The sequence below is a fragment of the Rhipicephalus microplus genome, unplaced genomic scaffold (assembly GCF_043290135.1).
Source record: "Rhipicephalus microplus isolate Deutch F79 unplaced genomic scaffold, USDA_Rmic scaffold_137, whole genome shotgun sequence".
NCBI classification, from domain to species: Eukaryota; Metazoa; Arthropoda; class Arachnida; order Ixodida; family Ixodidae; genus Rhipicephalus; species Rhipicephalus microplus.
Window position 1 is genome coordinate 55,001 of NW_027464709.1, and position 12,500 is coordinate 67,500.

At 61.9% G+C, this 12,500-nt stretch overlaps 1 non-coding gene across 1 annotated transcript; it reads right to left on the bottom strand.

Moving 5' to 3' along the window:
• Positions 1-1,143: 1,143 nt before the first annotated feature.
• Positions 1,144-2,958, bottom strand: LOC142791095 (small subunit ribosomal RNA). Its single transcript, XR_012890003.1, has one exon. It is a non-coding gene; the product is annotated as a small subunit ribosomal RNA (ribosomal RNA).
• Positions 2,959-12,500: the final 9,542 nt, after the last annotated feature.

Sequence of the window (12,500 nt, forward strand, 5' to 3'; positions counted from 1 at the left end):
TCCGGCTGCCTACTTTAGCCAACAGGTGGAGCCAGGCGCGCCGTACTTGCGCGGCACTTCCCACGTCCACCGAAGTCGGTGCCAAGGACCACTTTCGGCGCCGGAGCCGCGTACGAGCCTACTCGAGGCGGAAGAACGAAGCCAGCAAGGGCCTGGCCGCAAGTGCGTTCAATTGTCGGGACGTCCAAGTCCCTCGTTCTTCCGTGCTTCCTCTTTCGGCAAGTCGTTGCGGCACCTTCCCAAAGCGCGCAGACCCGCTAATCGCGACGAGCGCGACGTGGCCGTGCCGCCTTTCCCTCGGCAGCAAGCAAAACGCCTGGCAACGTCGACGCTCCCCTAACCGCGATCTCGCACCGTGTTTCGTGTGGCAAATTCAAAAGCCGGCCGGCGCTGCTGCAACCATTACGGTCGGTACGCATACGCCGCGGAGGGCGGGACGGTCATCGGAGCGTGCGGTTCCTCCATCGAGTACTGCGCACCTCGGCCGTCGCATCGCCGTGCCATGACCGGCCGCGCGTCAACGCGAACCGGTGCCAGCGAGATCCCTCGCCTGCAAGAACCGACCGGCAGCCTCCGTCACCCGAGGACGCGGAGGCGCTTGCCGCGGACGGCGGGACGGTATGCACTGGTGCACAGCGGACCCGTCACATCGCCAGTTCCTTGACCGACCGCCGACGCTTGTGCCGTTCCTCTCGTACTTGGCAGTCGCCGCGCGATTGTCGGGTCTCGTTCTTGCACGCTCGAACGGTCGGGAGGGCACTCGGCTGGCGTTTCGGGAACGCGCAGCCTCGCCTTCTACCGACGTAACCACGACTCGCCGTTCGCGCTCCGCCGCTCCTGTTTACAGTACTAGGCGGTCCCGCAGCGGTCGGGTCGCGCATTTCGAGCGCTTCGAGCCACGGTGCTGTGGCGGGTCGAAAGCCGACCTATGAGTGCGTTGCGCCGTTTGTACCCGCGTCCGCCACCTGGCCGACCGTCCAAGGTCGCGGTGTTGGCGTCCGCTGGGCGCAACAATTTGTCACGGGGTGCCGCTCCACATTCAGGCAGCCCCGTGGGGAAAAGCCGACCCCGCGTCCAAACGGGGTCAGCGGCAGAAAGTGTCGGGCGCAGACGCAGCTGAGGCGCTCACCCTTCACAATCCGTTAATGATCCTTCCGCAGGTTCACCTACGGAAACCTTGTTACGACTTTTACTTCCTCTAAATGATCAAGTTTGGTCATCTTTCCAACAGACCGGCGCAACCGAAAGGCCGCGCCGGACATCGGTCCGAAGACCTCACTAAATCATTCAATCGGTAGTAGCGACGGGCGGTGTGTACAAAGGGCAGGGACGTAATCAACGCGAGCTTATGACTCGCGCTTACTGGGAATTCCTCGTTCAAGGGGAACAATTGCAAGCCCCTATCCCAATCACGAAAGAAGTTCCACGGGTTACCCAGTCTTTTCAGACAGGGATAAAGACACGCTGCTTCCTTCAGTGTAGCGCGCGTGCGGCCCCGGACATCTAAGGGCATCACAGACCTGTTATTGCTCTGTTTCGTGCGGCTAGGAGCCGCTTGTCCCTCTAAGAAGGTTGTAAGGTGCTGGGAACCCCGCACCTATTTAATAGGCTAGAGTCTCGTTCGTTATCGGAATTAACCAGACAAATCGCTCCACCAACTAAGAACGGCCATGCACCACCATCCACCGAATCAAGAAAGAGCTCTCAATCTGTCAATCCTCCCAGTGTCCGGGCCGGGTAAGTTTTCCCGTGTTGAGTCAAATTAAGCCGCAGGCTCCACTCCTGGTGGTGCCCTTCCGTCAATTCCTTTAAGTTTCAGCTTTGCAACCATACTTCCCCCGGAACCCAAATACTTTGGTTTCCCGGAAGCTGCCCGCCGAGTCATTTGAGTAACTCAGGCGGATCGCTGGTTGGCATCGTTTATGGTCAGAACTAGGGCGGTATCTGATCGCCTTCGAACCTCTGACTTTCGTTCTTGATCAATGAAAACATTCTTGGCAAATGCTTTCGCAGTAGTTCGTCTTGCGACGGTCCAAGAATTTCACCTCTAGCGCCGCAATACGAATGCCCCCGTCCGTCCCTCTTAATCATTACCTCGTATTCCAAAAACCAACAGAACAGAAACGAGGTCTTGTTCTATTATTCCATGCAAGTTTATTCAGGCGACTCGCCTGCGTTGAGCACTCTAATTTTTTCAAAGTAAAAGCACCGGCCATCTCGAGGCACACAATGAAGTGCACCAAGAAAGAACCGGCATGATGTTCAGTCCGAGCCGTCGCATCGGGTAGATGCACTACTCGTCTGGAACTGAGATCCAACTACGAGCTTTTTAACCGCAGCAGCTTTAGTATACGCTATTGGAGCTGGAATTACCGCGGCTGCTGGCACCAGACTTGCCCTCCAATTGATCCTCGTTAAAGGATTTAGAGTGTACTCATTTCAATTACGGGGCCTCAAAAGAGTCCCGTATTGTTATTTTTCGTCACTACCTCCCCGTGCCGGGAGTGGGTAATTTGCGCGCCTGCTGCCTTCCTTGGATGTGGTAGCCGTTTCTCAGGCTCCCTCTCCGGAATCGAACCCTGATTCTCCGTTACCCGTAACAACCATGGTAAGCAAGTAACCTACCATCGAAAGTTGATAAGGCAGACACTTGAAAGAAACGTCGCCGGCTCGTGGCCATGCGATCAGCACAAAGTTATCCAGAGTCACCACACAATACGGGCCGAAACCCGATCGATCTTGGTCTAATAAAAGCACCCGTTACCCAAAGGGCTCCAGGCTCACTGCATGTATTAGCTCTAGAATTGCCACAGTTATCCAAGTAGGAAGAAACGATCTAAGGAACCATAACTGATTTAATGAGCCATTCGCGGTTTCGCCTTATTTCGGCATGTACTTAGACATGCATGGCTTAATCTTTGAGACAAGCATATGATTACTGGCAGGATCAACCAGGTAATCGTTCGACTGCGCGTCCGTCCTCGCCTTCGGCGGGCCGGACGCAGTCTGTGTGCGGCGGAGGCCACCTTCAGGCGCCCCAACACGCTTATTTTGCACTCCGAGATGACGGCGTTCGAGCTCGCTACGGCACAACCTTCCCGAAAGACGAGTGGGAGCCGTGCGGCAAGAAGCACGTTCATGCTCGCTCTTTTTCGTTGCATCGACTCGGTCGCGCCGTGCGGGTTGCCCAAGCCCGCTGCACTGTCGGTGGACCGGCCGGAACTAGCAACGGAGCCGAGACTGCAAAGCCGCCAGACGACGGGTCACGCCCGCGTCTTCGGCGCTTTCGCATCTGAATCGCCCGAGGACGACACGGAACACACCTCGATATCGTGGTAAAACGGCACCGTCCGACAACCAGCCCCTAACGCATCAAGCGGATGAGGCTGCAGACGACTGCCGTGGATTCCCCTGGAGCAGACCCGAGGACACGCTTGACGAGGCCGAAGCCCGCCGCATATCAGACACCCGGTCGCTTTCGCGTACGCCGCTCACGAGAACCCCCACATAATAGCAGCGATAAGTACCCAGACCTCCTTGGGCACTAATACGAGCGTACTCGAGAAAATTTCACCGCGGGTGTGCCCCGAAACGTGTGGCACGTTGAGCGTGCCACAAGTCTACGTCGCTCTCAAACCCGCCGAGGTCGTAGAATTTGCGACCCTACTCACGAAATTCCCACCGAGGATACGGCCGCAAACGTACCGCACCTTGGGTAGGCCACGAGTTTGTGCAACACTACGCTGACGGCACAGCACCGAGGTCGTGCGCGCACGCACGGGAAAATTCCGCCGCGGTTTCTGCCGAAAACGTGAGGCACCACGACTCTCCGCAAGTTCGCGTCGACTGCGAAAGACCGAAGTCGTGAACGACGTGTCCGCTACTCGCCGCCGACACGCTGGACACCAAACGCACAACGACTCGACGGCGTCGTAGAGGCCCACGACGCGGTTTTCCTTAACGACGTCTCGGCGTGGCACCGACAGGTTAGAACGGCCGACCAACGTTCCCTGTCCGCCGTTCGGCTCAGTCGAAGGGCTCGGCGACTTCGGCAACGCTGCGAAGCCGCACGGTGACGCACGCCATGTCCCCATTTTTTTTTTCTTTCTGCGTCTGCCGGGGTGCCCCTATAATAGCAGCGATAAGCACCCAGACCGCCGTGGGTCGCTCGCCCCGGCTGACGTGGTTTTTCGTACTCCTGCGGCGGTCGCCGTCAAGCACGTCCAAATACGCTACTTTCGTGGGCGCATTCACGCTCTTTCGCTTCGCCGGAGTGCCAGCACTCACTCTGCCAAAAACGGCGAACATCCGAGCGGCGGTTCCCACTTTTGCGTCGGCGTCGCAAACCCCGCCCCGGCAGACGAGGTTTGCCGTACTCGTGCGACGGTGGCCGGCGGGCACGTCGAAAGACGCCGATATCGTGCGCGAATTGGCGCACCTTGGCTTCACCGGAGTGCCGCCACTGACTCCTCCAAAAACGGCGAAGATCCGAGCGGCGCTTCCCACTTTCGCATCGGCGTCCCGAACTCCGCCCCGGCTGACGCGGTTTACCGTACTCGTGCGACGGTCGCCGGCGAGCACGTGGAAAGACGCCGATATCGTGCCCGAATCGGCTCCGTTCGGCTTCGCCGGAGTGCCAGCACTGGCTCGGCGAAAGACGACGAACATCCGAGCGACGGTTCTCACTATTGCGTACGCGTCGCAAACCCCGCCCCGGCAGACGCACTTTGCCGTACTCGTGCGACGGTCGCCGGCGAGCACGTAGAAAGACGCCGATATCGTGCCGGAATCGGCCCCGTTTGGCTTCGCCGGAGTGCCAGCACTCACTCGGCCACAAACGGCGAACATCCGAGCGGCGGTTCCCACTTAGCCGTCGGCGTCCCGAACTCCGCCCCGGCAGACGCGGTTGCCGAGCTCGTGCGACTAGCGACCGCGAAGCCGTCTCGCGACGCCGCTTTCGTGCGCGGCTCCCACTGCGACCTGGGTCACCCGAGGTCGACGAGCAAAAAAGAATGTCGAAAAAAATTTTTTTTTTTTTTTGCGTCTGCCGGGGTGCCCCTATAATAGCAGCGATAAGCACCCAGACCGCCATGGGTCGCTCGCCCCGGCTGACGTGGTTTTTCGTTTTCCTGCGGTGGTCGTCGTCAAGCACGTCCAAACACGCCACTTTCGTGGGCGCATTCGCGCTCTTTCGCTTCGCCGGAGTGCCAGCACTCACTCTGCCAAAAACGGCGAACATCCTAGTGGCGGTTCCCACTTTTGCGTCGGCGTCGCCAACCCCGCCCCGGCATACGCGGTTTGCCGTACTCGTGCGGCGGTGGCCGGCGGGCACGTCGAAAGACACCGATATCGTGCGCGAGTCGATGCTTCTTGGTCTCGCAGGAGGGCCGCCACTCACTCCTGCAAAAACGGCGAAGATCCGAGCGGCGCTTCCCACTTTTTCGTCGGCATCGCAAACCTCGCCCCGGCAGACGCGCTTTGCCGTACTCGTGCGACGGTCGCCGGCGAGCACGTCGAAATACGCCGATATCGTGCCCGAATCGGCCCCGTTTCGCTTCGCCGGAGTGCCAGCACTCACTCGGCCAAAAACGGCGAACATCCGAGCAGCGGTACCCACTTAGCCGTCGGCATCCCGAACTCCGCGCCGGCTGACGCGGTTGCCGAGCTCGTGCGACTAGCGACCGCGAACGCGTCTCGCGACGCCGCTTTCGTGCGCGGCTCCCATTGCGACCTGGGTTACCCGAGCTCGACCAGCAAAAAAGAAGGTCGAAAAAAAATTTTTTTTTTCTGCGTCTGCCGGGGTGCCCCTATAATAGCAGCGATAAGCACCCAGACCGCCGTGGGTCGCTCGCCCCGGCTGACGTGGTTTTTCGTACTCCTGCAGCGGTCGCCGTCAAGCACGTCCAAATACGCCACTTTCGTGGGCGCTTTCGCGCTCTTTCGCGTCGCCGGTGTGCCAGCACTCACTCTGCCAAAAACGGCCAACATCCGAGCGGCGGTTCCCACTTTTGCGTCGGCGTCGTAAACCCCGCCCCGGCAGACGCGGTTTGCCCTACTCGTGCGACGGTCGCCGGCGAGCGCGTCGAAAGACGCCGATATCGTGCGCTAATTGGCGCTCCTTGGCTTCTCCGGAGTGCCGCCACTCACTCCTCCAAAAACGGCGAAGATCCGAGCGGCGTTCTCCACTTTCGCATCGGCGTCCCGAACTCCGCCCGGGCTGACGCGGTTTACCGTACTCGTGCGATGGTCGCCGCCGGGCACGTCGAAAGACGCCGATATCGTGCCGTAATCGGCCCCGTTTGGCTTCGCCCGAGTGCCAGCACTCACTCGGCCAAAAACGGCGAACATCCGAGCAGCGTTTCCCACTTTCGCATCGGCGTCCCGAAGCCCGCCCCGGCAGACGCGGTTTGCCCTACTCGAGCGACGGTCGCCGGCGATCACGTCGAAAGGCGCCGAATTCGTGCACGAATCGATGCTTCTTGGTCTCGCAGGAGGGCCGCCACTCACTCCTGCAAAAACGGCGAAGATCCGAGTTGCGCTTCCCACTTTTTCGTCGGCGTCCCGAACTACGCCCCGGCTGACGCGGTTTACCGTACTCGTGCGACGGTCGCCGGCGGGCACTTCAAAATACGCCGATTTCGTGGGCGCATTCACGCTGTTTCGCTTCCCCGGAGTGCCAACACTCACTCTGCCGAAAGCGGCGATCATCCGAGCGGCGGTTCCCACTTTTGCGTCGGCTTCGCAAACGGCGCCCCGGCAGACGCGCTCGTGCGACGTACTCGTGCGACGGTCGCCGGCGAGCACGTCGAAAGACGCCGATATCGTGCTCGAATCGACCCCGTTTCGCTTCGCCGGAGTGCTGCCAGTCACGGCGCAGAAAACGGCGAACAAGTGTTTTTTTTTTTTTTCCTAGAATTTGTGTTATAGAAGGCACATTTGATATCGGACGATAATTTTCAACTTTATCACGCGCACCGATTTTCGTGTAGAGGTTTGCAAGTTTATGGGAATTTCTCCACTTGGAATAATGCGATTTAGTAGTACTACGAGAACTTCATGGATGTACTCAAGGGTACGGGGCAAGTCAGTTACGTCAACACCTGCAGATTTTTTACACTTCAAACTGAAAATTGTTGGTTGTGAGTCCTCGTGTGATATTAAAGGCCGATTCGCTAACACATAGAACAAAGAAAGAAAGGAAGAAAAAACGCCCGCGCTCGCTCAAGAAACCTGGGTTCGCAACAAGTGGCAACAACAAGCAACCGAGCGAGTGCGCCAAAACCCGTGGCGGCCGAACAAACGCGAAGTCCCAACCGCGTCAGCCGGGGCGGCACGGGACAGGAAAAATCACTTCAGCCGGGGCGGCGGGGCACCGAATAAACCTCGTCACCTCGTCGCAGGATAAAAGAGGAAACAAAAAGTCTAAACAGCGTCTGCTGGAGCGAATGCGTAATAAAACAACAACAACAACAAAAAAAAACACCCGCGCTCAAGAAGTCTGCAATCCTCACAAAAGGCGACTGTGACCGAGCAGCGTCAGCCGGGGCCGTGCGGAAACGGAAAAACCGCGACTACCGGGGCGTCGAGGCACCGAAAAATCCACTTCAGCCGCGGCGAAAAAAAAAACAAAAAGAAAGACGGAGGGGGGGGGGAACCACGTCTGCCGGGGCGAAGGAAAAAAAAAAACGCGTCTGCCGGGGCGAGCCCGGGTGCGGCACCACCGGGAAAACTGTGGCAAACAGACATGGCGATCGAGTGAGTGGGCCGCCAGCCAGGCTCAGCCAAAAAGTGCAAAGTCCGAACTGCGTCAGCCGGGGCGGCAAAAACCGCGTCAGCCGGGGCGGCGCAAAAAACCGCGTCTGCCGGGGCGGCACGAAACCGCGTCAGCCGGGGCGGGGCGAAAACTGCGTCAGCCGGGGCGAAAGAAAAAAAAAAAACGCGTCTGCCGGGGCAAGCCCGGGTGCGGCACCACCGGGAAAACTGTGGCAAACAGACATGGCGATCGAGTGAGTGGGCCGCCAGCCAGGCACAGCCGAAAAGTGCAAAGTCCGAACCGTGTCAGCCGGGGCGACGCAAAAACCGCGTCAGCCGGGGCGGCGCGAAAACCGCGTCAGCCGGGGCGGCACGAAACCGCGTCAGCCGGGGCGGCGCGAAAACTGCGTCAGCCGGGGCGGCGCGAAAACCTCGTCAGCCGGGGCGAGCGAAAAGGGGGGGGGGGAACCACGTCTGCCGGGGCGAAAGAAAAAAAAACGCGTCTGCCGGGGCGAGCCCGGGTGCGGCACCACCGGGAAGACTGTGGCAAACAGACATGGCGATCGAGTGAGTGGGCCGCCAGCCAGGCTCAGCCCAAAAAGTGCTAAGTCCGAACTGCGTCAGCCGGGGCGGCGCGAAAACCGCGTCTGCCGGGGCGGCACGAAACCGCGTCAGCCGGGGCGGCGCGAAAACTGCGTCAGCCGGGGCGAGCCCGGGTGCGGCACCACCGGGAAAACTGTGGCAAACAGACATGGCGATCGAGTGAGTGGGCCGCCAGCCAGGCACAGCCGAAAAGTGCTAAGTCCGAACTGCGTCAGCCGGGGCGGCAAAAACCGCGTCAGCCGGGGCGGCGCAAAAAACCGCGTCTGCCGGGGCGGCACGAAACCGCGTCAGCCGGGGCGGCGCGAAAACTGCGTCAGCCGGGGCGAAAGAAAAAAAAAACGCGTCTGCCGGGGCGAGCCCGGGTGCGGCACCACCGGGAAAACTGTGGCAAACAGACATGGCGATCGAGTGAGTGGGCCGCCAGCCAGGCACAGCCGAAAAGTGCTAAGTCCGAACTGCGTCTGCCGGGGCGGCACGAAACCGCGTCAGCCGGGGCGGCGCGAAAACCGCGTCTGCCGGGGCGGCACGAAACCGCGTCAGCCGGGGCGGCGCGAAAACTGCGTCAGCCGGGGCGAGCCCGGGTGCGGCACCACCGGGAAAACTGTGGCAAACAGACATGGCGATTGAGTGAGTGGGCCGCCAGCCAGGCACAGCCGAAAAGTGCTAAGTCCGAACTGCGTCTGCCGGGGCGGCACGAAACCGCGTCAGCCGGGGCGGCGCGAAAACCGCGTCTGCCGGGGCGGCACGAAACCGCGTCAGCCGGGGCGGCGCGAAAACTGCGTCAGCCGGGGCGAGCCCGGGTGCGGCACCACCGGGAAAACTGTGGCAAACAGACATGGCGATCGAGTGAGTGGGCCGCCAGCCAGGCACAGCCGAAAAGTGCAAAGTCCGAACCGTGTCAGCCGGGGCGACGCAAAAACCGCGTCAGCCGGGGCGGCGCGAAAACCGCGTCAGCCGGGGCGGCACGAAACCGCGTCAGCCGGGGCGGCGCGAAAACTGCGTCAGCCGGGGCGGCGCGAAAACCTCGTCAGCCGGGGCGAGCGAAAAGGGGGGGGGGGAACCACGTCTGCCGGGGCGAAAGAAAAAAAAACGCGTCTGCCGGGGCGAGCCCGGGTGCGGCACCACCGGGAAGACTGTGGCAAACAGACATGGCGATCGAGTGAGTGGGCCGCCAGCCAGGCTCAGCCCAAAAAGTGCTAAGTCCGAACTGCGTCAGCCGGGGCGGCGCGAAAACCGCGTCTGCCGGGGCGGCACGAAACCGCGTCAGCCGGGGCGGCGCGAAAACTGCGTCAGCCGGGGCGAGCCCGGGTGCGGCACCACCGGGAAAACTGTGGCAAACAGACATGGCGATCGAGTGAGTGGGCCGCCAGCCAGGCACAGCCGAAAAGTGCTAAGTCCGAACTGCGTCAGCCGGGGCGGCAAAAACCGCGTCAGCCGGGGCGGCGCAAAAAACCGCGTCTGCCGGGGCGGCACGAAACCGCGTCAGCCGGGGCGGCGCGAAAACTGCGTCAGCCGGGGCGAAAGAAAAAAAAAACGCGTCTGCCGGGGCGAGCCCGGGTGCGGCACCACCGGGAAAACTGTGGCAAACAGACATGGCGATCGAGTGAGTGGGCCGCCAGCCAGGCACAGCCGAAAAGTGCTAAGTCCGAACTGCGTCTGCCGGGGCGGCACGAAACCGCGTCAGCCGGGGCGGCGCGAAAACCGCGTCTGCCGGGGCGGCACGAAACCGCGTCAGCCGGGGCGGCGCGAAAACTGCGTCAGCCGGGGCGAGCCCGGGTGCGGCACCACCGGGAAAACTGTGGCAAACAGACATGGCGATTGAGTGAGTGGGCCGCCAGCCAGGCACAGCCGAAAAGTGCTAAGTCCGAACTGCGTCTGCCGGGGCGGCACGAAACCGCGTCAGCCGGGGCGGCGCGAAAACCGCGTCTGCCGGGGCGGCACGAAACCGCGTCAGCCGGGGCGGCGCGAAAACTGCGTCAGCCGGGGCGAGCCCGGGTGCGGCACCACCGGGAAAACTGTGGCAAACAGACATGGCGATCGAGTGAGTGGGCCGCCAGCCAGGCACAGCCGAAAAGTGCAAAGTCCGAACCGTGTCAGCCGGGGCGACGCAAAAACCGCGTCAGCCGGGGCGGCGCGAAAACCGCGTCAGCCGGGGCGGCGCGAAAACTGCGTCAGCCGGGGCGGCGCGAAAACCTCGTCAGCCGGGGCGAGCGAAAAGGGGGGGGGGGGAACCACGTCTGCCGGGGCGAAAGAAAAAAAAACGCGTCTGCCGGGGCGAGCCCGGGTGCGGCACCACCGGGAAGACTGTGGCAAACAGACATGGCGATCGAGTGAGTGGGCCGCCAGCCAGGCTCAGCCCAAAAAGTGCTAAGTCCGAACTGCGTCAGCCGGGGCGGCGCGAAAACCGCGTCTGCCGGGGCGGCACGAAACCGCGTCAGCCGGGGCGGCGCGAAAACTGCGTCAGCCGGGGCGAGCCCGGGTGCGGCACCACCGGGAAAACTGTGGCAAACAGACATGGCGATCGAGTGAGTGGGCCGCCAGCCAGGCACAGCCGAAAAGTGCTAAGTCCGAACTGCGTCAGCCGGGGCGGCAAAAACCGCGTCAGCCGGGGCGGCGCAAAAAACCGCGTCTGCCGGGGCGGCACGAAACCGCGTCAGCCGGGGCGGCGCGAAAACTGCGTCAGCCGGGGCGAAAGAAAAAAAAAAACGCGTCTGCCGGGGCGAGCCCGGGTGCGGCACCACCGGGAAAACTGTGGCAAACAGACATGGCGATCGAGTGAGTGGGCCGCCAGCCAGGCACAGCCGAAAAGTGCTAAGTCCGAACTGCGTCTGCCGGGGCGGCACGAAACCGCGTCAGCCGGGGCGGCGCGAAAACCGCGTCTGCCGGGGCGGCACGAAACCGCGTCAGCCGGGGCGGCGCGAAAACTGCGTCAGCCGGGGCGAGCCCGGGTGCGGCACCACCGGGAAAACTGTGGCAAACAGACATGGCGATTGAGTGAGTGGGCCGCCAGCCAGGCACAGCCGAAAAGTGCTAAGTCTGAACTGCGTCTGCCGGGGCGGCACGAAACCGCGTCAGCCGGGGCGGCGCGAAAACCGCGTCTGCCGGGGCGGCACGAAACCGCGTCAGCCGGGGCGGCGCGAAAACTGCGTCAGCCGGGGCGAGCCCGGGTGCGGCACCACCGGGAAAACTGTGGCAAACAGACATGGCGATCGAGTGAGTGGGCCGCCAGCCAGGCACAGCCGAAAAGTGCAAAGTCCGAACCGTGTCAGCCGGGGCGACGCAAAAACCGCGTCAGCCGGGGCGGCGCGAAAACCGCGTCAGCCGGGGCGGCGCGAAAACTGCGTCAGCCGGGGCGGCGCGAAAACCTCGTCAGCCGGGGCGAGCGAAAAGGGGGGGGGGGGAACCACGTCTGCCGGGGCGAAAGAAAAAAAAACTTAAGCCTGGCGGTGGAACCACCGGGGCAAACAGACCTGGCGATCGAGTGAGTGGGCCGCCAGCCGGGGTGAGCCAAAAAGTGCAAAGTCCGAACCGCGTCAGCCGGGGCGACGCAAAAACCGCGTCAGCCGGGGCGGCGCGAAAACCGCGTCAGCCGGGGCGGCGCGAAAACCGCGTCAGCCGGGGCGGCGCAAAAACTGCGTCAGCCGGGGCGGCACGGAAAAACGAAAACCGCGTCAGCCGGGGCGGCACGGAAAAACGAAAACCGCGTCAGCCGGGGCGACATCAAAATGAGGAAAAAAAAAAAAAACTGCCTTAGGACACCTGCGTACACTTTCATGCGTTTGGGCATATCTCTCTGTAACACGCGCGCCCCTCGTTACGCGCGGCACTCTGTTTTCTCCGACACCCATATTTCGGCGGCATGTGGCACGCGCGCCCGTCCCTACGCACGGCACACCGCAGTGCTTTCTCGATATTTTTCTTTTCCTCCAACACCGTCATCTATAGGCTTTTAGTGACCTGTTGCTCGTGGCACAAGTTCGCTAGCTCTGACACCTCTTGCATGCGCACCGTTTTTGCGCACGGTGCTATGCCGCAAAGCACGGCAGTCGCATGCGTTTCTCTCAGGCACCTCTTTTTTGACACAACGCTGTGGTGCTTAGAAACACACGCGCCGCTTTTGCGCACAGAACTCCACCGTACAGCAC